At 44.1% G+C, this 15442-nt stretch overlaps 2 protein-coding genes across 4 annotated transcripts in view; one reads left to right on the forward strand and one right to left on the reverse strand.

The window, feature by feature from the left end:
- Positions 1-4203, reverse strand: part of RNMT (RNA guanine-7 methyltransferase) — a 42254-nt gene extending 38051 nt beyond the window's left edge. For both annotated transcript variants that reach the window (XM_036897259.2, XM_036897258.2), the window contains exon 1: positions 4115-4203. The gene's annotated coding sequence lies outside the window, so the exon portion shown is untranslated. The remainder of the gene's footprint in view (positions 1-4114) is intronic.
- Positions 3654-15442, forward strand: part of FAM210A (family with sequence similarity 210 member A) — a 52363-nt gene continuing 40574 nt past the window's right edge. Inside the window, exon 1 of one of the 2 annotated variants that reach the window (XM_057504020.1) lies at positions 3654-4167. The gene's annotated coding sequence lies outside the window, so the exon portion shown is untranslated. Of the gene's footprint in view, positions 4168-4283; positions 4482-15442 lie in introns of those variants that run through there. The other variant, XM_036897260.2, reaches the window with a different exon arrangement.

Here is a 15442-nt window from a genome sequence, read left to right on the forward strand (position 1 = left end):
CAGCACAAAGCCACAACTTCTGTGGGACACAGTGAAGGCAGTTCTAAAAGGAAAGTATACAGTGATCCAGGCCTATTTAAAGAAGGAAGAACAATCCCAAATGAATAGTCTAAACTCACAATTATTGAAACAGGAAAAAGAAGAACAAATAAGGCCCAAAGTTACCAGAAGGAGGGGCATAATAAAGAAAAGAGAGGAAATAAATAAAATAGAAAAGACTAAAACAATAGAAAAAAAATCAATAAAACCAAGAGCGGCTTCTTTGAGAAAAAAAAAAAAAAGATAAACCCCTAGCCAGACTTACTAAGAGAAAAAGAGAATCTACACACATAAAGACAATCAGACATAAGGAAGACGAAAATCATGGTGGACACCACAGCAACACAAAGATTCATTAGAGAATACTACGAAAATCTATATGCTAATGAAGTGGATAACCTAGACGAAATGGACAACATTCTAGAAAAATACAACCTTCCAAGACTGACCAAGGAAGAAAGAGAAAATCTAAACAGACCAATTACCAACAACGAAATTGAATCGGTAATCAAAACACTACCCAAGAACAAAACTCTAGGACCAGAGGGATTCACTGCTGAATTTTATCAGACACTTAGAGAAGACATACATCCATTCTCCTTAAAATTTTCCAACAAGTAGAAGAGGAGGGAATACTCCCAAACTCATTCTATGAAGCCAGCATCACTCTAATACCAAAACCAGGCAAAGATAACACAGAAAAAGAAAACTACAGACAAATATCCCTGATGAACATAGATGCAAAAATACTCAACAAAATTTTAACAAACTGAATTCAAAAATACATCAAGAGGATCATACACCATGATCAAGTAGGATTCATCTCAGGGATGGAAGGATGGTACAACATTCGAAAATCCATCAACCTCATCCACCACATCAACAGAAATGACAAAAACCACATGATCACTTCTACAGATGCTGAAAAAGCATTTGACAAAATTCAACATCCATTCATGATAAAAACTCTCAACAAAATGGGTATAGACAGCAAGTACCTCAACATAATAAAGGCCATATAGACAAACCCACAGCCAACATTATACTTAACAGTGAGAAGCTGAAAGCTTTTCCCCTAAGATAGGGAACAAGACAAGGATGCCCACTCTCCCTGTTTTTATTCAACATAGTACTGGAGGTCTCAGCCATGGCAATCAGACAACACAAATAAATAAAAGGCTTTCAGATTGGTAAGAAAGAAGTCAAACTATCACTGTTTGCAGATGACATGATATTGTACATAACAAACCCTAAAGAATCCACTTCAAAATTACTAGAACTAGTATCTGAATTCAGCAAAGTTGCAAGATACAAAGTTAATACACAGAAATCTGTGGCATTCTTATACACTAACGATGAACTAGCAGAAAGAGAAATCAGGGAAACAATTCCATTCACAACTGCATCAAAAAGAGTAAAATACCTAGGAAGAAACTTAACTAAGGAAGTGAAAGACCTATGTCCTGAAATCTACAAGACACTTAAGAGAAATTAAAGAGAACACTAATAAATGGAAATTCATCCCATGCTCTTGGGTAGGAAGAATTAATATTGTCAAAATGGCCATCCTGCCCAATGCAATCTACAGATTCAATGCAATCCCTATCAAAATACTGAGAGCATCCTTCAACGAACTGGAACAAATAGTGCTAAAATTCATACGGAACCCCAAATGACCCCAAATAGCCAAAGCAATTCTGAGAAGGAAGAATAAACCAAGGGGGATATTGCTTCCCAACTTCAAGCTCTACTACAAAGCCACAGTAGTCAAGACAATTGGTACTGGCACAAAAACAGACCCACATACCAGTGGAACAGAATAGAGAGTCCAGATATTAACCCAAGCATATATGATCAATTAATATACGATATAGGAGACATGGATATACAATGGGGAAGTGAGAACCTCTTCAACAAGAGAATGAAGTTGGATTATTGTCTAATTTCATACACAAAAGTAAACTCAAAATGGATCAAAGACCTAAAATGTAAGTCATGAAACCATAAAACTCTTAGAGAAAAACATAGGCAAAAATCTCTTGGACATAAACATGATCAGCTTCATGAATATATCTCCACGGGCAAGGGAAACAAAAGCAAAAATGAACATGTAGGACTACATCAAACTAAAAGGCTTCTGTACAGAAAGGACACCATCAGTAGAATAAAAAGGCATCCTACAGTATGGAGAATATATCTGTAAATGACATACCCAATAAGGGCTTGACATCCAAAATATATAAAGAACTCAAGCACCTCAACAAACAATAAGCAAATAAGCCAATTAAAAAATGGGCAGAGAAGCTGAACAGACAGTTCTCCAAAGAAGAAATTCAGATGGCCAACAGACACATGAAAAGATGCTCCACATTGCTAGTCATCAGAGAAATGCAAATTAAAACCACCATGAGATATCACCTCACACCAGTAAGGATCGCCACCATCCAAAAGACAAACAACAGCAAATGTTGGCAAGGATATGGAGAAAGGGGAACCCTCCTACACTGCTGGTGGGAATGTAAACTAGTTCAATCATTGTGGAAAGCAGTATGGAGGTTTCTCAAAAAACTCAAAATAGGAATACCATTTGACCCAGGAATTTCACTCCTAGGAATTTACCCTAAGAACACAGTAGCCCAGCTTGAAAAAGACATACACACTCCTATGTTTATCACAGCACTATTTACAATAGCCAAGAAATGGAAGCAACCTAAGTGTCCATCAGTAGATGAATGGATAAAGAAGATGTGGTACATATACACAATGGAATATTATTCAGCCATAAGAAGAAAACAAATCCTACCATCTGCAACATGGATGGAGCTAGAGGGTATTATGCTCAGTGAAATAAGGCAGGTGGAGAGAGAGAAGTATCAAATGTGAAATATAAGAACAAAGCAAAAACTGAAGGAACAAAACAGCAGCAGACTCACAGAACCTAAGAATGGACTAATAGTTACCAAAGGGAAAGGACTGGGGAGGATGGGTGGGAAGGGAGGGATAAGGGGAAAAGGGGTAATTTGCATCAGCACACATAATGTAGGGCAGGGGGCACAGGGAAGGCAGTAAAACACAGAGAAGACAAGTAGTGACTCGATAGCATGTTACTATGCTGATGGACAGTGACTGTAATGGGGTATGTGGTGGGGACTTGATAATGGGGGGAGTCTAGTAACCATAACGTTACTCATGTAATTGTATATTAATGATACCAAAATAAAAAAAGAATAATGATAATGTGAAAGTCATTAAAAGATAAAATAAAAAAACATAATTCGGTGAGCGTAGACAAGACAGAATTGTAAACGATGGTAGAAATGGGTAAGAATGTTTAAAACCAGCTTCAAAGTGGAACAATGAATAAACTCCAAACTCAAGAGAGTTGCCCCTCAGAATCTTGAGAAAGGAGCGTACGGTAGTTAACTGACAAAGAAATGGATATGGATTAAATGTCCAAATAGGTATTTTGACTTGGCTTTCCAGTCACACCTTTCAGTGAAGCCACGTCTCCGTCATTACGTTTCCCAGATAACCACGGGGCAGGGCGTCAAGGCCGCCGGGCTCACCCACAAGCAGCGCAAGCTCGACGCCCTGACTCGCCTGCTAGACAGCTCGGGGGCCGTTAAGGACGCAACAGAGCCGTGAAGTGAATTCTCCAGCCAAGTTCACCCTGAAGTCCTTGGCGCACCTAAATCCTACTAAACCCGTCGCTCAGGTTTCCGAATAGCCGCTCAAGACATTATAGACGCTTCTTCGGTTCCGACAACCCATCCCCAGCCCGTCCTGTCAACGCGGCCCTGGGTTGCGGCGTGATGCCGCTCTTTGGGCTTCTCCAGAGCCGGGCTCGCTCGGTTTGGAGGAATCACAGCGCTTGCACTCTCACAAGTAGTGCCCATTTTCTTTCGGGCTGGGGGCACAACAAAGCCCTCGTAATGGGTCTGAATGCACAGGGCTAACGCGAAAGCAAGGCCCCGTCAGGAGTAATTGGAGCGCCCCTTCTACTTCCGCGGCAGCGGCGGCGGAGGGGCTACAACCAAAGAAAAAACGAAGGGCCAGAGCTCCAGCCACCACTCACCGATACAGCTATCCACCGTTCTGTTTGCGGAAGCGGCGCCTCGCCACGCGAGGGTTGTACGCCATTTCCGGTAGGTGTGCGGGTCACATGATACCGCTCTCAGCCCGGAGTGGAGTGCCTCGCGGCCGTCGCGCCGGAACTACGAGTTCCGTCGTCCCATGCACGGCGGCTTGCTGAGGGACGCGCCGTGACCGCGAGCACGTTGCTCGCGGATGAGGTTGGCGGGGCTGGGGTTGAAGGGCGGTCGTCGTTCGGCGTCCTGACCCATTTTTGGTTTGGTCACTTTTGAGTGACACCTGTGTAGCATCTGAGTGCTCTCGTCCGGCCTGTGCAGCGGGAAGCAGCGGCGGCTTCAGCGTCCTAGAAGGTAGCCAGGGCCCAAAGTTCTTGGGGCAGCGGGAGGCGTCGGAAGGGCACCTTCAACCCCGTACACGTGCTGGAGCCGACCCGGGGCGCTCCCCTCACGGGCGGCGACATGGGTTCGCTTGCGGGGCCAGGGTCATCCACGTTTGCCCTCCCCACCTTAGCCGGCGGCCGACGGAAGTCTCCTGCCGCGGGCCAGTCCTGCCTTTGGGACTGTTCTTCAGCCTTAGGCTCTGTAACCCTTTGCTCTCTGCCCTACCCTTCCTCAGAAGCCCTCCGAGGAGGTGTCTGGGTCCCATCCGCCCCCGGAATTGTTTTAAAAACAAGCAACATCTTCTCCGGGTCTGGCAGTTATTCCCTGCCGCCTTTTGGGAAGGTCCGCAGTACCTCCCTGCAAAGAGGCCATTCTCATCTGTCAAATTCTGGAGAAAGGGGCCGCCCATGCCTATTCTTAAAAACGCCTAAATTGGAATATTTTTTGTTGGCTGGACTTTGGTATGGGATGGTTGCGGGAGACAATACACTTTTTGTTCATTCCCTAATTTCCCCTAGAGAGTCGATGAGATGGCAGCTACTGTACTAAAAGCCCAAAGCTCTGTAGTAAAGGGCTTTGAACCTCAGGCTAGGGTCAAAACCGTACTTGAAAACTAAGATTACTGATGCGTGTGTGTATTAACGTTCTGTGCCTCAGCACCTCTCCACTTTAAGGATGTAAAATACCAGATTTACAGTCCATCTTGCATTATTATTTACCAAAATTGATCCCTTTAAAAGCAGCTGTGAAAATGTGTTTTACTAGCCTGCCCACTTGTCAATGGGCACAGTTAAATTAATGAGTAGACTTAGCCTGGGGGAAGGCAACATTCCCAGCATGTGTTTAACAGTCTAGTCACTTGTAAATTGTGGGTATTAACCTTTCTGAGGTTATTGATCCCTTAGAAACCAAGGGATGAGGCCTATTTTTAACAAATGAGGATGAGCCATCGATTTCAGATGACTTTGCTTGTATTTTAGTAAGGTAGGTTGAGAATTTACTTTAGTTCATGAATATTGACAACTGCAAAAGTATGCTGTGCTGGAGATTGAATTTACTATTTACATATGCATGCATTAGAACAGTGTTTGGCCATTATCTGCACGGTCTGATACTAATTTTCTAGGGGTAATTGCTGTTGTAATTTTAGGATAAATGAGTTTAATTTTGACTTTCTAAGATTTTTTTCACTAGTTTAAAAGCCTCTTAATTATATGTTCCTACAGACTCCACCGTGAATTGGTGTTGTGCATGAGGTATTAGAGATCACATTTTGTCATTCTTATAATACCTGGAAGTCACGTAAATTCAACTGAGAAAAAAGGAAGAACTCTTGAAAGTAGTAGTAATGAAGGGGGTAAATGGACTAGATAAAATGTTTTAAAGTTACCATTGCTGTTATTTCCTCCCATTACTGCCTGTGTAATATCTTGTTTGCTGGAATTGAATTAAAATAATAATAGCTAGTATTTTAGTATCTTCCGTGTGCCAGACTAAGTGCTTTACACATTTCAACTCATTTAATTCTAACACAATCCAGTAGTTGTTAGGGGTAGTTGTTACAATTATTTTTGCTGTATAGATGAGGGTCAAGTAACTTGGCCAAGGTCATGCAGCTGGAAATTAGTGTGTAGGATTTGGACCCAGGCATTCTGGCTCCAGAGACCAGACTCTATGCTAACAATGAAACAGTACCTGCTAAAAGACCTCACTCAGAACTGGAAACTGGCTGGCGCATAGTGAGACAGGGACCATGGGTATAGTCAGAGTAGGGTGAGGGCCTCTGGAAAAAGCAAGGCAGGATATTTACAGTCAGAGCAATGTACTTTACATGCAAGGAAACCCCCTACCCAAACTCTGTGTTAGACATTAAGCTCTAGAGTCGTTCTTCAGTGAGATCAACTAATACTCCACAAATAAAGGAAAGTAGCCCATGTAAGCTAATCGTTTGTAATCATGTGTAAGAATCACTTTAGCATGTTGTGGGTAAAACTGTAACATTTCCGGAATATCTTGCCTGGCTTTAGTATGTTTGAATATCCACAGGGGTGGAGAGAAGTTCTGGTTTTGCTTCTGCTGGAGCAGGAGAGAAGGCCCCCCACTGCAGTTTGTAAGCAATAAACAGATTTTAAGCTTTATTTCTCCCTTTGACTGATTTCGGTTTTTAGAGGTATTTTGGCCCTTGGAAATTAGTGTGTAGGATTTGGATCCATGGCTTACACATGCTAAAAGGCCTAGGCCTATGTGCTGTCTTTCCTCCTTCAGACCTGATGAGATGACTTGCAATCTGGGCAGTTAATAATGGCAAGCAAGCCCTGCCATAAACAACATAGTAAAAGGCAGGAAGGATTCCATCTTCAAGATAAGATTGCATTTTAATACCCAGGAAGTTAAGAAGTAAGATCCTTAACTTAATCTTTAGCAAATAGACAATACCTCAGCCCACCTTGGGGGCTGAGTAGGCAGTCCTGTTTGATATGCTCCCAGACCAAGATGCCAGTAACTCAGGGAGAAATCAGAGCAGGAAGGTCCTTGTGCTAATTTAATTCTAAAAATTCAGGTACCACTTGTCTTGCCAATAGGTTTCAGCTCCAAGCAAGTTCACTATGGATTCAGTGTAACCAAAGAAATGACAGTAGAACGTTACTTTGGTGTGAAAGGGTTTATTACCTGGCTTGTTCTCCTGGTGGTAGATTGAGCACTAGCTTCTCTGCCTCAGCCTAGAGCACTGGGCCAAGCACTCTATGTAGTGAAATAATAGCTTATTGCCTAAAGGTGTGGAAGTGGTAGCCTAGCAACAGGCCAGTTACATCATCAGGTGGTTTATGTTCAGTAAGGATCCTGTCCATAGGAACCCCAGCTTCCCCACACTCCACCCTTCCAGGATTCTGACCTTACAGTCTACATGCTTTCAATCTTCTGCAACGGTCCCTGTGCGAGAAAGCTGGAGCACTGTAACCAGATTCCACAACAGCAACAGAGGATAACAACAACTTAGTGATAATAACAAAAATTAAGATAACAACAAGATTTTGATACAGGTAACAAAAATTATAATAATCCTCAAGCCAGAGGAAGTTCCCAATCCACAAAGACCTTAGGGGAGATAAGAAATATGTTTTAATGACACCAACATAGGCAAATCTTGTCCATCAGGTAGGATGCATGCAAGACAGTGGTCCTGTGACAGGATTGTAGCAGAAAGGGGATCCCTTCCAGGTCTAGTATACCATACTTTTACTCCTTTCCCTGTGGGGGGTTACTGAAGGGTCTCTATATAGTGCTACTGGAGGTGCAAACACTGGCTATAATGATAAAACAAAACTCCCCAGTAAGATGCTCCTACCTTCAGGCCGTTCAGGATATACTACTGTAACCTTTGGCAGCCACTCTGCTAATATTCCAGGGATACACAGGAGGCCAGCTTCCAGGCCTTGTCCCCAAGGTGCCAGGAGAGCCAGCCATTGTTGGTCCATGTGTTGAAAGGTCCAAGGCCACGTCCTCTCAATGGAGTCTCCAGGGTTCAGTGCAGTTGGTGCTGGCAGCAAGATATTATTTTGGTGACTGAACCTCGGCTTCAGTGATTCTTCCTTGGTTTGTACCTGCAGTTGTATAGGGGAGGCAGCCATATGTGTTAACATGTCTATGGGGCTCAGGGCTCTCTTTTGGGGTCTCTCATTCAAACGCCATAGCATTGTCCATAGGTGGACTGATCATCCCCGCAGACTGTTGGCATCCAACTTTAGTCCAGAATTTAACAAGCCATTGTGCCTCTCTATCATGCCTGCTGCCATAACCATCATGCAGTAGGATTGTATGGCACATGAAACTTCCATTTGATTCCCAGCTGTCACACCCATTCTTGCAGTGTATGTCCAGTAAAATGGGTGCCCTGATCACTCTCAGTTACCTGTGGTCGGCCATAGGCAGCAAAGGGATGCTCCAGGCCTCTTTTGATCGTCTGCTGGTCTGCACAATGGTAGGAAAAGGGTAGGAAAAGCAACCAGAAGTCCAGTAGCTGTGTCCACACAAGTCATGGCATACCGATACCCTTCTAACACAGGTAGAGGCCCAACATAGTCTATTTGAAACCTGACGAGGGGTATAGACCCCTTAGCTATTGTTCCATGTTGCTGTGGAACTCAGTGTAAGTCCCTTTTGGAGCACATGACACACTCCTGCCAGGCTCTAATAACTTCTTCAAAGGTCAAAGGCAAGCCCCACTGACAGGCTACAGTCCACATTGTCTTTTGCCCCGCATGCAACAAACGCTGATATAGCCATTGGGCTACATTAGAGGCAGGCTTTCCTTCTAACCAATGTATCTGGACCAGTTTATCTGCTTCATCATTTCCTGGGGATGCCAGTGGAAAATGACCTGCTACATGGTTTACTGTAATTATTTTAGTCTGACCACAGGCCCAGAGGTTTTGCCATAGTTCATGCCCCCAAAGGGGTTGGTGACCAATCAGCCAGTTGGCATGGTACAAGGTTGGTAGCCACAGGGTCAAGCTCTGATAGCCCAGCAGCCAACTATAGGGGAGGGCTCCTGGCTGATCACAAGCTACATGGCCTGCAACCCTGCCCATTGGCTGCTCTTCCCCTCACCATCTTCCATCCATATTGTCTCAGTGTTAGGATGGAAAGCTATGGCCCTCCATTTTGGGGGCTGCCCGCAGCTGGAGCCATCTGTGTACCATGCATCTTCCGGTATAGGGGATCTTCCTGCCTGATAGGGACTCTCTGCTACTAATGGTTCACAAGCAAGTTCTTCCTGCTTTTCACTAATATATGTCACTGGCCCCAATAAGTGTTGGAGTTCTTCACTCAAGGGGCTACTAGAGAGCACTATGCTGCTGTAAATATGCGCACCATTTGGCCAGTATAGGTGTCTGTGCCACACCACTCTTTGGCGTTTGCATCCAGTCTCATATCCACCCCAAGATGGGATAGGTGGTTATTACCTTTATTGGGGCCATTCCAGTGATGGGTTTTGTAGACAGCAAGGCGTGATACATGGCAGCCAGTTGTTTTCCTATTAAAGTGTATCACACCTCTGCCTCTTTCCAGAGTTGTGACCAGAATAATCCAGTAGGTTGGCGAGTTCGTTCAAGCTGCTGCCAGAGACCCCAGCCATAACCATCTTCAGTGACATGAACATCCAGCTCACAGGGCCTTGATGGGTCTATCACGCTCAAGGCCTGCACGGCCTTGGCTGCCCATTTTGCTTTAGTAAAAGCAGATGCATATGTCTCATCCCAGTCCCACCCGGCCCCCTTTCGTACCAACTGGTATAAGGGCTTCATTCAGAATTTGTGCCAAGTGTGGAATAAACACTCTCCAGTAGCCTAGAAGACCCAAAAACTACTGTAGCAGTGCTACAGTTGTAGGGGTTGGAAAGGCCTGGACTTTATTTTTAACTGGTTCTGGTATAACTTTGGTCTTACCCAACCAGAGGACTCCCAAGAATTTGACAGACAAACCAGGTCCCTGAACCTTGGTACTGTTCACAGCCCATCCTTTCTCCTGTAGATGTTGCACCAATCTAGGTGCTACACCGTCTAGATCTGAAAGAGAGTCAGATGTGAGCATGACATCATCAATATAATGGTACAGCCACACGGTTGGCGGTTTCTCCCATGTAGCCAAGTCCTGGGCAACAAGTCCATGACAGATGGTGGGGCTGTGGAGGTATCCCTGTGGAACGATGGTGAAAGTCCATTGCCGTCTTTCCCACGTGAAGGCAAACTGTTCCTGACTTTCCTGCCCAATGTCAATGGAAAAGAAGGCATTAGCAAGATCTACCACAAAATAGTATGTTCCTAGTTCATGGCAGAGGGTATCCATCAGGCCTGCAATAGAGGGGACAGCAGCATGCATAGGGGGTATGACTTTATTCAGTTCTCTGTAATTCACAGTCATTTGGCTTTATTTACTGGCCACACTGGGGAACTGAAAGAACTATGGGTGGGCTTTATAATACCCACCTTTTCCAGCTCCTGGAGAGTTTCTCCAATCTCTTTATGCCCTCCAGGCAGTTTGTATTGTTTGGTATTAGTCTCCCGCTGAGGCACAGGCCTATGGGTGGGTGCCTGGCATATCCCCTCAGAACTGCCTTCACCACACGTACTCAGTCTGAACTCACCTGCATTGTTCTGCAACCATAGACTGCAGAATATCAATCCCCAAAATATACTCAAGGATAGGAGATATATACACGGTATACTCTTTTGGGGGTAGATGTCTCATTCCCAAAGGGATTTGGGCTTGTTTCACTCTGATAGCCTTACCCTCATATCCATCTATGATAGTGGGGGTCCCAGCGAACCGCTCAGGGTCACCATGAATCAGTGCGCATTCATCCCCTGTGTCCACCAGAGCTAGGACATGTATGTTCACTGGGGACCAATGGATAGGAATTTCAACATGTGGCTTCTGGTCCCTCAGGGAAGGTACATAGACCTTCCCCTCAGTCAAACCGTGTTCTCCAGTCACCTTCCTGTGTGGGCTTGAGTGAGGTTGGCTTGCTCCCCAGCAGGAAGTCTTGGAAACACACAGGCTGGACTTGTGGCTCTGTCTCTGACCTCTGCCTCTTTGGTCTTAATGGCTGGAACTGCTGTTCTGGTTTCAGCTGTTGCCATAGCTCTAGTAAGATCCTATTTAACTTCCCATCTGATTTCCCTCCATCTGCTCCTGTCTGTATTAAATCAACCCACATCTGGGTCCTGGTAACTTTCATGGGGCCCTTTAAATTCTTCTTGTGAGTAGCAGACCTTATTTCTTTCTGTTTTCTCATTGCTTCAGCCTCTCCTGAGCCTGCTACTGTACCTGTCACCTCGCTTATGGGATGCCCTAAGTGAGGGGAAGAATGGCCACTAGTGACCCAAAGAGGGATGTGGGAGCCATGTGAAACACAATATTTCTCATCCCAGTAGTGAAAATCTCTCCATCTGGGCCATAATTCTCTAGACTATAGATGGCATTTCTTATGCCTAGCTCTCGTAACACCTGTTGGAGCTCAGCATACGTCTATCATGTAACAGGAGGGGATGGTAGGTCACCTGGATTGGGCCACACAGCACAAAGTGCAGCCGTAAGCCAATCGAGGAGGGAGTGACTCCCTGGGCTCTGAAGTACATTTTGTAATCGCTGCCTCAAGGCAGGTTGCTCTGTCAGGGAAGCCAGCTTTCCCATTGCTGATCCTGACAGAACAATTCCATCCACCCCTAATTTCCATAGATGCAGAAGCCAAGCTGGTATTAACTCCAAGGACTTCTGCTTAAACTGGGAGCCCAAATCCATCAGCTCAGCCTGAGTATAGGGGCGGACCATAGAGTGCTCCACGACCTGGGTAGGGGGCTGCTCCTCGGGGAACTTTTGGCTGCTGGGTCTTTAATTTCTTTACAACCACTGGGTGTGCTTTCAATAAAGGAGGGGTCAGTGCCTCCAGCACCACCCCTTCATCCTTCCCAGCTCCTCCATTTCCTGGCCTGATGGCATCTTTCCCCTTCCCCAAGTGCCTCCTCTGCTACAACCTTTACCCTTTCTACTGTGCCTTGCAGCAGTGCTAGCTCAGTCTTCAGCAGCTCTCTTACCTTCACCTCAATGCTTTGCAGCTTTCTTGTGCCACCTCCGCCTGTGCTTCCCTGAGGAGTTCGTCTTTTTCCTTGATGGCCTCTTCCTCCTTCAGAGCACCTGGCAGCGCTGCCGTCTTATTCTGTAAGAAGTCTTTTACCTCTTCAGCGGCACCTTGCTCGTGTTCCTGTGCTGCCTCCTCTCGCATCAATGCCATTTCCTTCTTGAGAGAATCCACAGAAGTTTGCAGCTTGAGTTTACATGCCGCCATTTCTTGGGTCTTTTCCAGGAGCATGTCCTTGTCTTCTGTAGACTTTTTTAGTACTGTGAGAAGCAGCCAACCCATAGTCCCTGCTGCCTCATGGGCACTCTGTCTCTCAAAATACCTACTTACTATACCAAGGGCTATCCCTATTGCCCCAGTTATCACCTCCACTTGCCTCCAGTCCTTGGTTGGGTCCCATCTTCTAGGAGGCAAGCCACCTCAGACCACATACCTGTTGGGGGTAATCCGCTGTCTCCCCTTTCATAGGGACAGCCCACTGAAGCACCCCTCCCATAAGGGCAGCCTGTCATTTTCCTTGGTCAACAATGAACCCTTCGACTTTGCCATTGTCTTGCCAGTGGGTCCACCAAGTTTGCTATGGATTCAGTGTGACCAAAGAAATGATAGTAGAACGTTTCTTTGGGGTGAAAGGGTTTATTACCTGGCTTGTTCTCCTGGCGGTAGGTCGAGCACTAGAGTCTCTGCCTCCTCCCAGAGCACTGGGCCAAGCTCTCTATATAGTGCAATAATAGCTTATTGCCTAAAGATGTGGAAGCGGTAGTCTAGCACCCAGCTAGTTAAATAATCAGGTAGTTTAAGTTCAGTGAGGATCCTGGCCATAGGAACCCCAACTTCCTGACACCACTTAACAAGTCCACACCCCTAAGCCAGGAGCTCTGTCCTTTCACTTTTATCTCTAAATTAAAGCCTCTGGCTCTCCTACCTTGAGTGTTTGCTAAATTCATTCTTCGACTCCACAAACAAGAACTCTGGCATCAATAATAGGTTTTCAGAAAATGTTTTGATAATTAATGGTTGGGTTATTATGTGCAGAGAGAAAATAGTTAAATAAAGATGTTATCATGTAGGCTGAGAGCTCCACCAAGACAGCAATCATTATGTTGTCTAGTGATTTAACTCAGGTTCAGTGGTGCCTGGCACACCATGGATGCTTACTGAAGAATGAATAACCAAGAAAGTTTTAAAAACAATCCTTTTAATTTTTAAAGGACATACAAGATTTATTTCAACCCCTTTATATGACTTCTTTATGTGCTGTTTGGATTATTTTACCTGTTTTTCACCCACTCACCCAGCCTGGTTTGAATTTCTCCTGATTTGGATTATACTTTGTCAGTGAGGGAAAATGAAATAGTAACTTGTAATTTCTGCTCAGCATAAAGGCAAGCAACAGATTCAGTAGATGTCATTCCTTTTTTTTTTAACTCAGTGTTCTCAAATTGAGCCCTGAGAGGTGTAAAGTATAATTTCTATTGTAGAGTTGTAGATCACTTTTTAAAAATGTAAACATTGTTTTTATGGATACAGTGTTACAGCTTCCGAAAAATGTTGGTGTTCTTGAAGGTAGGAAAGAGGTGGTTTATGGAAGTCTGTTTCTCCAAACAGTAGAGGACAAACTGTTCCTCCAGTCCACTCACTATAGTGTCCCTACTGAAATTTTGCTGCCTTTTTGGAGCACATAAGAAATCCTTGTTTAAAAGGCTTTTCCTATAGTTGAAATTAAGTTTTGTTTGAGAAATCTCTAAGTTTTTTATGTGATGATTTGTTTTGTATGTCAGCTTGTCAAGGCTATATAGTACCTTGTTATTTGATCAAATACTAAACTAGGTATTACTGAGATGGTATTTTGAAGATGTGGTTAACATCTGCAATCATTGACTTTAAAGGAGTCTGCCCTCAGCAATCTGGGTAGGCTTCAGCCAGTCAGTGGAAGGTCTAAATTTCAATCAGAGGTCTCTCAAGAAGTAAAAAACTGCAGCATCGATTCCTGCCTGAGTTTCCAGCCTGCAGATCTACCTTACACATTTTAGACTTGCTAGCTCCCACAATTGTGTAAACCAATTTCTTACAATAAATCTAAATGTATTTAAATGATCTAGTGATGCATTTCTAATAGATAAAAGTACTTATTTATCTAAATATAAATAAACCTAAAGACAAGATACTGATATATGTATATATTTTTTCCTATTGGTTCTGTATCTCTGTAGAACCCTGTTTGATTCAGATTTTGGTACTGAGCAATTCTAGAGGAAAAGGATGTTAAGGATGAATTTTCTGAATTGTTTTTTGACCTTCCCTAATCTGATTAGATTTAAAGGCATGAATGACTATTTCCAAGGGGTGATAATGCAATAGAAATACTCAAAACACAAATTATCACCCAAATACTTAAAAAGGACAAGGTTCTGGGTGACCACGTATTTGATGACTTAAAACATTTTTGTCAATTTAACAAGTATGAAATTGACTGGTTTCCCCTAACTGCTGGAAGAAGTGGGGAAAGAACGGGATGAGTTCAGGTCTTCAAGTACCCAGCTCCAGCTCTGCATAGAAAGTTTCTATGTCTGTCCTAAAGAAACTCTTACCTGCTGTAGATGCAGAGCTGAGATTGCCAAAACCCAAACCCAGAGTCTCATCTACAAAGTGGCTGAATAACAGTGAAAAATGGATGTATTTTTTCTGACAGGGTGTATGCTGTTAAAATGAGAGTGCTCATTGGGAAGGAATGAGATCCTCAAATTTGGAATTGAGTTCTGAACCCCATTGTAATCAGTCTTCTTTGCCAGTAGAAGCAGTCCTTCCTTCCCTTTCATGGAGGTTAACCCATTTTTGCCTGAATTATTTGAGGTAAATTGTCTTTCAAGCATTGCTGATTATCCTCAGGAACTACCCCTACCGCCCCTCTTGCTTCTAGGCCTGTAACTAGACTCAAGTCCCAGCAGACCCTCAAGGGTCAGCTGCATAGTGTGACCCATGAGGAGGTGTTCTACTCTCTTAAAAACTGCATGATTTATTTCAATTTATACGCATAGAAACCTGGGGAACATGTATGGGGGTGGATATTAAGGGTATGGGATAATAATGGAAGGAACATGAAGTTGGATCAGGCCAAATTTATTGATAAGGGACCACTAAGCAGATTCTGGATTCACTATTATAGTTTGTGGAGGTTAGAAAGGGCTCTAACACTTTGGTTGGCTGAAGCATGGAATCTGCGGTGACCTGCACTAAATGAAGTTGCAATGCCAGGCCTGCCTTGGTGCACTGTAGAGGATGGCATCCAAAG

The sequence above is a fragment of the Manis pentadactyla genome, chromosome 6 (genome assembly GCF_030020395.1).
Source record: "Manis pentadactyla isolate mManPen7 chromosome 6, mManPen7.hap1, whole genome shotgun sequence".
NCBI lineage: Eukaryota > Metazoa > Chordata > Mammalia > Pholidota > Manidae > Manis > Manis pentadactyla.